The sequence below is a fragment of the Lactuca saligna genome, chromosome 2, assembly GCF_052625555.1.
Source record: "Lactuca saligna cultivar CGN05327 chromosome 2, ASM5262555v1, whole genome shotgun sequence".
NCBI lineage: Eukaryota > Viridiplantae > Streptophyta > Magnoliopsida > Asterales > Asteraceae > Lactuca > Lactuca saligna.
In genome coordinates, this window is record NC_136418.1 from 19,388,080 (window position 1) to 19,401,447 (window position 13,368).

A 13,368-nucleotide genomic window follows, 5' to 3' on the forward strand; every position below is an offset into this window, starting at 1 on the left:
AAACTACCGTTTCTGGTTGTGTTCGTGTTTGTTGAACAAACTCGGGTTGAGACAAAAAATCAAATGGATTAATATATGTGTCGGGTTGTGGTAGTGTTTGTTATAGTGGTGGTGTTTGTGGTAGTGGTTGCGCTGGTCGTGTGGAAAATACAGAAACATACCGCCGTAGTGGTAATACGGAGGTGAAAAAACTAGTTGATCAAATGAAGGTATTGGGGTGGTGGTGTTTCTGACGAGTGTTTTTTCTTTGCTGGGCCTTTTGGAAGAAGACATTTTCCAAAAAAAAGTTGAAGGAAAAGAGTATAAATTTTGGTTAAGGTTGTATATGAAAGTTGTATAAATATAATGGTAATATATATATAGGGTGAGGTTCAATAGAGAACCATAATTAACCAAGGAACCAAGGAACTAATCGTGAGCATTAGAAACACAAATGGCAAGGCTACGAAGTGATACAGCCAGGCCTCACGACGTGAGCATTGATTCTCACGACGTAAGAGGGCCCAAAACAGCCTATAAATGACAATTTCGACCCATTCTTTCCTTACACCAAATATTCTTTCCATCTCTCGTTTGCTAAAGGTCGTTTCCCTTCCCGAGTCTGACAACGACGAGCCTCTAATCGTTTTTCAGTTAGATTCTATAGATCACGCTACTAGGGTGAGTTTCAAGACCCCACTTTTTAATTTTTTCGGGGGGATATGCATGCTAAATATTATATAATATTTAATATTATGTTTATATGATAGTATGTTCATATTAACATAGATAGTTATATTAACCAGGATATAGTTGTTTTGTATGATATATACCTAGAATATATCTAATATTTTGAAGTCATACAACTATCTTAAACTTGTTAGCATGTTGTTACGAATATAGCTCCCGAGTTATACTCGGGAGTTATATATATATATATATATATATATATATATATATATATATATATATATATATATATATATATATATATATATATATATATATATATATATATATATATAATGTGTGATATAGCCTCAGAGTTATACTGAGGAGTTCTATATACTATGTTGTGTTATAGACTCAGAGTTATACTCGGAAGTTATATATATTATTTGTTAAATATGTTATTAATATAGGTTTTATGTTAGTTAAAACCTGGTTTTACTTCAAATTATAACTGTTGTATTACCTAAATATTATTTAGGAGTAATGTATAAAACATAGTCTAGTAACTTAGGGTTTTAGACACAAATATGCTTTTGTTATTAGATCTATAGGAGGTTGACAAAGTCTACATGAGCTATTTTATTCATCAACTAAGATTGAGAATCTTAGGGGAAATCCTCTAACATGTAATCGCTTATCTCGAGGGAGCAAGGAAGTTGTGTATAAAACAATACGGGTTGACGACCCCACTCGTGGTTGCTAGCTATAACCCAACATTTGGCGAGTGATGAACTGTACTTTTATTTGTTTTATTGATCCGGCATCGATGAAGCGCGCGGTTTTGTTATATTGGTGGAATCCTTCGTGGTGCCCTGGGCATAATCTTTTATGGCATCAATGGTGGAAATCCTTCGTGGAACCATTGGTGGGATTTTTGTCAGAGGTCTTGTATGTCATAGCAGCGGTTACGGACTCATGGTAGCAAATTATTAGAAACATTATACTCTGTCGATATACAAGTGTTAATGTTAAGTATAAGTTTCCAAACACTTATACTCTAGGTATGAGGAATTTATATGTGTTTTGCTTATTCATTAAGTAAACAATTATACATAGTATATATACTCATATAGAATTGAAATAAGATTTATACATAGTAACCTTCCTTGATTTAAGTATATGGAGATTTTAGGTATATCACTTATTTAATAAGTAAACTATTATACCTAGGATATATACTATATGTTGGAACCAAGTATGAGTCAGAATGATACTTTTAAACTAAGTTTTATACTTTTTGAATTTGGAAAAGTACTATTTTACTTGGAGTCAAAACCTGTGGACTCACCAACTTTATGTTGACATATTTTCAAAACGCATGTGTTTTCAGGAACTTGTTAAGCTAAATGTTTCTCGAACAGGAGAAGTTTTACTATTATCTTTTATGTTCATATGGAACATATATCTGTTAAGACGTGTGCGATAGTTCAGACACTATGTGATAATTACTATGAAACAAGAATAATGTAACTTTAAATCATTAATAAAGGTACATAGTTTATAAAATTATTTTGTACTGTTCAATGTATGTTTAATAACTGTGATACAAGGAATGACGCTGCCTGGTGTTTTCGTCGCCGGCTGGGAGTGTGATAGATTGGTATTAGAGCTTTTGAATATAGCGAACTAGTACTTTCTTAGGAAAACACGACTATAGTCTAGGGCTTACTCTTTAGGTTTAGGTATATTCCTTAACCTACAAATAAAAAGTATTAGTAATTATACTACTGAAGGACTACTTACGGGAGCGGTTGTAGGATAGACACGTCGCTTTGGGTTGCTGGATTTCAGAATGACTTTATGCTAAAATGATCCTGCCCTCCGACTGTCCTAACTGGCCGGTGCCTTATCAGCTAGACCTGTAGTAACAAACAATAATTAATAATGCCCGTAAACACAACAAACACAAAGATATAGAGTTATGTATGAACTCGGTCCCACGATGAGAACACATGTATATATATGTAACAACAGCAAAATTCAAGTCAAAATTTAAACTTTTATAAAACCGTAATTAAGTATACTAAGTGGTAGATATCGTAACAAGGTTTTCATACATATAAAGAACACTAAAATCCAAGTTATAACGAAGAAGTTATGACCATTCTAAGTTTCCCGACAAAAACCGGCAATACGAAGCTACGTAAAAACGCAAAGTTTCAATAAAACACTTGTTGACCTTATGTGTCTAAATGAAAGTCATAGATATCGTCAAACCGTAACCGTACATAAAAAGAACGTCCAAATCTGACTTCGTATGAGGAAGTTATGATTTTTCTAAGTTACAGATGTAGCAGTAGACAGCTAAAAACTCGAAATAGAGATCGAGAGACTTTTGGCCAAAACAACCTAAATGAGAATCAAAGGGATCAACAATTCTAGCGCAACGGTAAAAAGTCTGACGAAAACGGACATCAGATGAAGAAGTTATGGAACTTTAACGGACTCTTCCTGTCCCGACCTATTAAAAATATAATATTAAAAATAAATTCAAAACTAGCCAACGGAGGCTAAACGAAAGTTGTAGATCGTAGTCTCACCTTCGCGTGGATATAAAGAACGTCGAAAAAGGAGTTCGTATGAGAAAGATATGAATTTTTGAAGTTTGTTAATTAATTTAAATATAAATTAAATTAAAGCCCGGTATTATCCGAAGAAGGAGTCACCGGTCCGATCCCTCATACGCCCAGCGTACCGACGTACGCCCCGCGTACCCGTATGCTAGGCTCCGGTTCAGCCACGTTGCCCAATGCTCCAACCGAGGATGCGGTCAGCAAGGACGTCCCGTACGCGCCGCGTACGGGAGTGCGCCCCGCGTACGTGTGCCCTCCAGCCCCTATATAAAGGATGCGAGGGTGCCGGCCAAAGTTGCTCAATTCCCTTCTTTCTCGCGCAGAAACTCTGTGTTTAAGCCCCCGAGACCCTCCCAAATCCCCAGTTTTCACCTTCAAGTCCGGAAGGAAGGTTTTGTGTTCCCGAGATTCCCGAGAATCCCGAGATTTTCCCACATTTTCAACTCTTCCTGTCGAAGTTCTGCTCGGTTCTCATCGCGCTTTCTTCAATCGATCAAGTGAGTTCATACCCTTTTCAAACACACTTTAAATACATTTTAAATGCTTTTATACTCTTTTAGGGGGGAATACAAGTAAACATACGGTTATTATCGTGTATTTTATAAAGTTTCACTTCGCTTGTTTTACCGAATAAATCACTCGGAACTCATTACTATTATGGAAAACTCTTGTCATACTTTGTGTGCATTAGACTTATGCAAAGTATATAATGATTTCAAAGTACCTTTCACTGTTAAGTCGTTTTATACATTCTAAAAACTTATGATTTATGCTTTGTCAAACATTGTGAAAAAGGATAAACTTTGCATACAAAAACTATCACTTTAATACAGGCTTAGTTGAGAATCCATGAGACGTGTATATCTTCAAACGTTACTTTTCTTTATTAGAAAGTAATGCTGCAAGTCCTGTCTATAACCAGAGTCTCCCGTTCGGAGAACGTGTCAAATGTGTATAGATCTATACGGGAAGTCATGATCCCGTGCCCTGACTGTTAGCTACAGTCCGTCTTTTGGGGTGACAGTTGTCATAGCGCTGCGACGCCTGAAGAATGTCGTTACAGGCGTATTATGTTTAGTATGATTATAAAACTCATCGGATATACAATTATTATGGTATTATGCTTTTATGAACGAGTAGCTATTAAAACTATTCTTCATCTAACAAACGCGATCTTCGTATAGCTTTATTATATAAAACTATGACACAACTTTTAAGAACGTCGGTTTATTGTGATTTTCGGTCTTAGAGACTGCCAGTTATGTTAGGAAAATAAGGGTTTTTCCTGCATACAAACCAAGCAACTAATAGGAAAATAAGGGTTTTTCCTGCATACAAACCAAACAACTAATAGGAAAATAAGGGATTTTCCTGGTGTAAATATTTACAACTTATAACACGAACATTCATATGCATTTCATACTTTTATAAGAAAAATAAGGGTTTTTCTTGGAAAACACAACAACTCGTATCTCTACCATTAGGGAAAATATGAGATTTTCTGGATCTAATACATTCACTTTCAACACAACAAATCACAACTCTTTACATTTGAAATCCTGCGTTTTCTGGAAAACATACACGAACTTTCGAATGGCGTACATTTTCTCAAAACACTACTCATGAACTCACCAACTTAATTGTTGATACTTTTTCTTTGAAATAACTTGTATTCTTAGGGAACCGCTAAGCAGATTTGGAAGTTAACCTTTGGGGATTAACGTACTGACGTTAATTACTTCTTTTGAAAGATGTTTATGTATTTAACTTTTGAACATGTAACGAATACAATTATGTAAACATTTGGAAACTTTAATGTATATGGTGGTGTGTACTTTCCTTTCTATGAACTGTTATGATACTGAATATGACGTCCTCCGCCCCCGAACGTTTCCGCCGTTCTGGTTTGGGGGTGTGACAGATTGGTATCAGAGCATTGTTTATAGTGAATTAAGTATATCAAAACCATTTTTGGTATACAACTATAAACGCAACTGGGCAAAAACACTCTGAGTAAGAGTCATACTTTTAAAATTAAATTTATTTAGTTTTTGTAAAGTAGGCATGCATTCATTTCATATTAATAACATGGTCAGTATCATAATTAAAACAATATAGAAGTATTATAAATAAGTTGTGCAGTGCAGGTATGCCTTGGGACATGTAATCAGAACTAGGAAGAATGTAGCCTGATCAACTACATTTGTCCAAGGGTCGACTAACGTATGCCAAGGAGTGTCTGCAATGGACAACAAATTTAAAACTTACCAAAAGCATATCGTTAAAGAATACTAAGGGAGTATTCGAGTGCCTTCAACCCTTAAACTTAAGAGTAAATTCCATGTGCTTTAGCTTATAGTCGATTCTTAACCCTATTCTCGTACAGACTCAATGGCAGGATTCCATCACCCCAATGACCCCTACTACCCCAACCAAGGTAATGGAGAAGGGATAGAGAATGATCCTGAAGAAGGAATTCAAGAAGAATCAGACTCAGATCCAGAGAACAATAACCTACCCTTAACGGCTCGAATTCAAAATCCTAATCCTCGACCGGAATTTCATGGCTCGACGCCCCTTTGGGCAACTAACCTGAATAGGTGGAGCCGCGAACAGGATTAACCCCTTCCATTCAGCGGAGACCGAAGCTTCTACAACCTAAGCGAGGGAGGATCAGCAGAAAGAGCCCTTCCTATATTGGTTCACCGGATTTCTTGCATTGGTGAACAAGGACGGACGACCATCCATCGAATTGAGGAAAATGATGCGAACACTGGAGTTAACACAGTTCGCATCCGACAGTTAGGATTAGCTCACGGGAGAATCATAAATCAAAATGAAGCGTTGCAGAGAGAGCTAGCGGCAACTCAAACCGAAGTGATAGAACTTCGGGCACGCCAGGCAAGACATGAACTACGTATGCTCGAGATGGAGCATCAGTTGGCAGAATCTAAGGCCCATGTAGCCAGCTCACGTAACAAATAATACTTGTCTGACCTTCAAAATTTTATCATAGCATAAGATCTCGGATAAAGTCCTTACTTTTCTTAACCTTGTAATCGGAGACCTTTAGATAGGTCAAATTTTCCTAACTACAAAATGTAATGCACCATGTCTTATAATATATGATGTATTTCCTTTATTAAACCCTTTGCATACCTCTCCAATTCATGAGTTTATCTACTCTCCTTATGAGACGAACTCAAAACCCTATTCAAGGGTAAACCAAACTTCTGATATAACAAATCACTAATGCGTGACTTTCGAATCATTAAAACTTATAGTTCTTCTTGTTATTTCCTTATCAGAACAATGCCTCCCCGTAGATCAGCATGTAGAAACGCAACCCCTCAATATGACCCCAACATAGTGCAATCTGCTATCGCTACGACAGTAACAACTGCACTGTCTCAAGCAAACGTTACCAACGCAACCCCATTCCTACAATTGGACACCGCCACTTTGCAAGCTACAGTTATAACCACAGTGGTAGCCATTATAGCATACAATAACTCTGTACTAGGACTGCATCATAGAGATGTAGGTCAAAACTTCAAGAACATACTTCTACTGTTTACTTAAGTGATCATAGTACATCCAGGTTCAACCATTCTCACTCACAAATTCATTTTCTTTCCATGTAACAGAATCATGTCGCCAAAGAAAAACGATCAACCCATCAACCAAACACCAACTCTTCAGATTGATGCAGCTACCTTTCAAGTTGCAGTCTCGGCTGCCGTGTCAGCTGTTCTGACCCACCTTAACGCTAACAACGTGAATGTTAGCGGGATTGTTAACAATAACTCCAATCCAAGTAACAATCAAATACCTCAACGAGCAACAAACTACCACGAAACCACGAATCCCAAGCCCAAGAATAAAAAACGAAAGTTCTGGGCTAAAGCTAAAGGAAAATCACCCCAAGGGACGAGCAAAAGACAACAACATGTGGCAACCTTCGCAGCCACGGCATCTGTACATCCTACTACCATCCCTTCTGGTATCCCAATTGTATCTACACCAGCTAGGCAGTATGCCGGAAACTTACCGAAATGCAATAAGTGCGGCTTCCATCATCGGGGTAGTTGTCGTCCGTTACACTGCTTTAAATGCAACAAGAACGAACATACTACAAATTGCTGCCAGACTCGGACCCAACACATTACTTCAAACACCAATGTCGAAATCTCTCGAATATGCCATCTACGTGGCGTAATGGGACACTTCAAGAGGGACTGTCCAACAGAGAAGGACAACGGCGAATCCGGAGGAGTTTGACCTCAGAATGGAAAGAGGCAACGAAAGAACCTACTATAGTATACGTTCACTTCCAATCATCAGTATTATGTATGTCTTTTTAAAACATGTTTAAAACTAGTGCAACTAGAGTCTTCTCTTTTGCGGGATCCCGTCGGTATAGGGATGCTCGTTCTGCGTATACTTACCTTTTGTAGTATACCTTATTCGCAGCAATAGTCTTATAGTAGTCTAAAGTGCTGTAACTCTGTTGATGGTTGCACGGTTGTGTTTTGTCTGTAAACATCTTACGTTCAAATCTAATGTCTTTAAGTTTCCTTATGATTCCGACATTATCATATGACTTAATTCAATTTGATCCCCACAAAAACAACTTCATACGTACATCTCTTCCTCCGAAATTTTCTTACTAGCAAAACCGTCATTCCAGAATACCAAAGTACTCTTGCATAGAGCACTTATTGTTTCTCACCCTTTCCAAAGAAAAATTCAACAAACCGCCCCGAAGTACCACACGTGTAGTACGTCAAGTTCAATCCAAAGACCCACAGTTTCAAGCCTATTTATATACGGCTCATATACCTGAGACTATGATTGATGAACCTGGTATGGTTTGTACTATGAACTCCAGGACGGAGACTTCCCAAGACTACGAGTGATCGTGCTGCCATGCAAATAAACTTAAAAGCGATTGGGACAAGGAAGACAGATAGAACAAAAGTACCTATCCTTTTCCCTTAATTCATGAGTAACTGATGTGCACGAAAGTACCCACTAATTTTAATATTTATAACCTAACAAACTTAGACTAACTATGCACTTATAGGCAGTGTACCTAGTCAGATTACAGTATAGCTTAGGTAAGTCGGGTGTCGATCACAGGGAACGGTGGATTAATTTAATATATTTGATTATAGGTCACACGAAAAGAATAAAATACATAATTTAATAAACCTCAAACTAATAATTAATTACCCATCCTCGATAAACTAACAGGAAAACAAATCTCTTTAGGTACTTTGGTTTAGATTAATTCCACCTTGAGAACGTAAACAATTACATACACAAATTCATTTATTCATGTTCACCGATTCCTAAATTGATTAGATTCATGTTCACTATAACCAATCCTTTAGCAAACAAGTTAATTCAAACAGTGATCAATTGATTAAACTAACATGCTTCCTAGTGTTCAGTTCGTATCAAGCAAGACTTGTAACTTTAGTTAATTTAAACATTTGATTAACCTCTTGTTGATGGTCATCAAACAAGGCTCACACATTAACTTACTTATTCCCAAGTTAATCCCAGTTTCACATTCGTTATTTCTAGTCTTATAATCTCAATGGTCATCAAAAATCATAAGAGACAAGCAAATCAAGCAGGTTTTCATACAACTTAATTCACTTAACAATTAACAGCAAATAATCATCATTAACACATGAGGATCTTTGAACAAGCTTGGCAAGATAAATTAAACACAAATAAATTATTTAACATAACAATTAGTCTAAGAATCAAAACTTCATTCAATCATAAACACAAGGTAAAAGGTTTTTACACCCAAATCAGAATCTAAATACAAAAGGTACCATAAGGAAGTGCTAAACATGGTCACGTTAGCAATCCATATGATTACCGACATGTATCCGCTCTCCAATCCTTCAGATCTCTGCTCCCGTTAGCTTAACGGTCTTCTGGCCGCCTTCTAGACCCTCAAAACGGCTTAACAGAAGTTAATTGTCGACTAAATTAGGTTAGAAGTCGAATCCCCCCCTCCTGGTTAGCTAAAAATCGACATTTATAATCTTTGTGGCCGACCTAAGTACGCTGGGCGTACTTAGGATTACGCAGCGCGTACTATGGATAATCACGCGATCAAGTCTATCCGATGCAAGCAGGTACGCGGGGCGTACTCTTAAGATACGCGGGGTGTACTCGCTACCTCAGCACCCTTTTCTTTCTTTTAGCTTCTAAGCCCGGTTTCCGCTTCAGTCTTTTCTCTTGTGCTTTATTGACAACAAATAGCTGCAAAACATAATTCAAAGTATTATGAGTACTCTTTAGTTCTAAAATAGAATAAATAAGGCCAAAATATTAAGATAAAGTGCATAAAAATATATATAAAAATACACATATCAGTAACCATACTCCTACACCCAAAAGGTCGTACAACGGCAACTAGCCTAAGTGCAACCGATGCAACTTTCATCATCACGGACCCTGCCGTGAAATGCATTGCGTTAGGTGTAATAGAAAGGGACACACCATCCGCCACTACAGAGAACTAGCCCAACCAACTACTCCAGCCACAAATATAGGAATAGACCGTGCTTGTTATGAGTGTGGAGTAGCGGGACACTTCCGAAGGGACTACCTGGAGTCAAACATCATGAATGCTGGTGGAGGAGGCCGAGTATTTGTAATGGGCCAAGAGGAGGCTATTGCAGACCCCACGGTTATTCTGGGTACATTTCTCCTTGATAACTTAGTTACGTACGTTCCATTTGATAGTAGGGACGCAAAGGAGTTCCGTGAGTCACAAGTTTAAAAAAAAAATCTACTCGAACAAACACCCCAACCATTAAACAAAACTTTCATAGTAGTAATAATGGAGATAGACTAAAAAGCACTGAAAACACACACGTAGAATGCACTATTTCACTAACGAACGTCTTACAATGAGAAGTACCGACATCAGCATTTGACGTGGATTGGTGTAGCCCTACCCATACCAGTTCCATGTGTTATAAAAGACCCTTTCACATTAACCATCGACTAACGAAAACTCGATCGATTTACAATGACAAACCTGACACAAACACCAATTGGTTTCTACTTCCAAAAACCCCGAAGTACTCATGTGAGGAATCTTTACAACCTTCTCGTAGTATCCCCCAACAGATCATTAAGAAATACCACGCTTACAACAAGTCAAATCCAAGCTCAGAAACTAGCAGTGAATCCAACCATGAACTTCAAAACATAGCTGCCCAAATTCATCGAGTGAATATGCTAACATTTAGAAGAACATAAGTAAATAAACCCAAAACCGCACGATCCCGATCGGTCGAAGTGATAGGCGGAGTAATGAAGGTCCGCTGAAACACGCACATTAGGATCTAGATTCATAAAGGAACAAGAGGAACAAATGGACCATAAGCACTCACGCCTGCCTGCAGGTATTGGAGTCCCAGTCAAAATGCGAATTTCGGGACGAAATTCTCTCTAATGGGGGGATAATGTAACAACAACAAAATTCAGGTCAAAATTTAAACTTTTATAAAACCGTAATTAAGTATACTAAGTGGTAGATATCGTAACAAGGTTTTCATACATATAAAGAACACTAAAATCCGAGTTATAACGAAGAAGTTATGACCATTCTAAGTTTCCCGACAAAAACCGGCAATACGAAGCTACGTAAAAATGCAAAGTTTCAATAAAACACTTGTTGACCTTAGGTGTCTAAATGAAAGTCATAGATATCGTCAAACCGTAACCGTACATAAAAAGAACGTCCAAATCTGACTTCGTATGAGGAAGTTGTGATTTTTTTAAGTTACAGATGTAGTAGTAGACACTAAAAACTCGAAATAGATATCGAGAGACTTTTGGCCAAAACAACCTAAATGAGAATCAAAGGATCAACAATTCTAGCGCAACGGTAAAAAGTCTGACGAAAACGGACGTCGGATGAAGAAGTTATGGAACTTTAACGGACTTTTCCTGTCCCGAACTATTAAAAATATAATATTAAAAATAAATCTTTACTAGCGAACGGAGTCTAAACGAAAGTTGTAGATCGTAGTCTCACCTTCGCGTGGATATAATGAACGTCGAAAACGGAGTTCGCATGAGAAAGATATGAAATTTTGAAGTTTGTTAATTAATTTAAATATAAATTAAATTAAAGCCCGGTATTATCTGAAGAAGGAGTCACCGGTCCGATCCCTCGTACGCCCAACGTACCGACGTACGCCCCGCGTACCCGGATGCTAGGCTTTGGTTCGGCCACGTTGCCCAATGCTCCAACCGAGGATGCGGTCAGCGATGACGTCCCGTACGCGCCGCGTACGGGAGTACGCCCTGCGTACGTGTGCCCTCCAGCCCCTATATAAAGGATGCGAGGGTGCCGGCCAAAGTTGCTCAAGTCCCTTCTTTCTCGCGCCGAAACTCTGTGTTTAAGCCCCCGAGACCCTCCCAAATCCCCAGTTTTCACCTTCAAGTCCGGAAGGAAGGTTTTGTGTTCCCGAGATTCCCGAGAATCCCGAGATTTTCCCACATTTTCAACTCTTCCTGTCGAAGTTCTGCTCGGTTCTCATCGCGCTTTCTTCAATCGATCAAGTGAGTTCATACCCCTTTCAAACACACTTTAAATACATTTTAAATGCTTTTATACTCTTTTAGGGGGGAATACAAGTAAACATACGGTTATTATCGTGTATTTTATAAAGTTTCACTTCGCTTGTTTTACCGAATAAATCACTCGGAACTCATTACTATTATGGAAAAATCTTGTCATACTTTGTGTGCATTAGACTTATGCAAAGTATATAATGATTTCAAAGTACCTTTCACTGTTAAATCGTTTTATACATTCTAAAAACTTATGATTTATGCTTTGTCAAACATTGTGAAAAAGGATAAACTTTGCATACAAAAACTATCACTTTAATACAGGCTTAGTTGAGAATCCATGAGACGTGTATATCTTCAAACGTTACTTTTCTTTATTAGAAAGTAATGCTGCAAGTCCTGTCTATAACCAGAGTCTCCCGTTCGGAGAACGTGTCAAATGTGTATAGATCTATACGGGAAGTCATGATCCCGTGCCCTGACTGTTAGCTACAGTCCGTCTTTTGGGGTGACAGTTGTCATAGCGCTGCGACGCCTGAAGAACGTCGTTACAGGCATATTATGTTTAGTATGGTTATAAAACTCATCGGATATACAATTATTATGGTATTATGCTTTTATGAACGAGTAGCTATTAAAACTATTCTTCATCTAACAAATGCGATCTTCGTATAGCTTTATTATATAAAACTATGACACAACTTTTAAGAACGTCGGTTTCTTGTGATTTTCAGTCTTAGAGACTGCCAGTTATGTTAGGAAAATAAGGGTTTTTCCTGCATACAAACCAAGCAACTAATAGGAAAATAAGGGTTTTTCCTGCATACAAACCAAACAACTAATAGGAAAATAAGGGATTTTCCTGGTGCAAATATTTACAACTTATAACACGAACATTCATATGCATTTCATACTTTTATAAGAAAAATAAGGGTTTTTCTTGGAAAACACAACAACTCGTATCTCTACCATTAGGGAAAATATGGGATTTTCTGGATCTAATACATTCACTTTCAACACAACAAATCACAACTCTTTACATTTGAAATCCTGCGTTTTCTGGAAAACATACACGAACTTTCGAATGGCGTACATTTTCTCAAAACACTACTCATGAACTCACCAACTTAATTGTTGCAACTTTTTCTTTGAAATAACTTGTATTCTTAGGGAACCGCTAAGTAGATTTGGAAGTCAACCTTTGGGGATTAACGTACTAACGTTAATTACTTCTTTTGAAAGATGTTTATGTATTTAACTTTTGAACATGTAACGAATACAATTATGTAAACATTTGGAAACTTTAATGTATATGGTGGTGTGTACTTTCCTTTCTATGAACTGTTATGATACTGAATATGACGTCCTCCGCCCCCAAACGTTTCCGCCGTTCTGGTTTGGGGGTGTGACAATATAGTCCAAAAATATAGAAAACCCAAACCCTCTATATCAATACAACGCAATA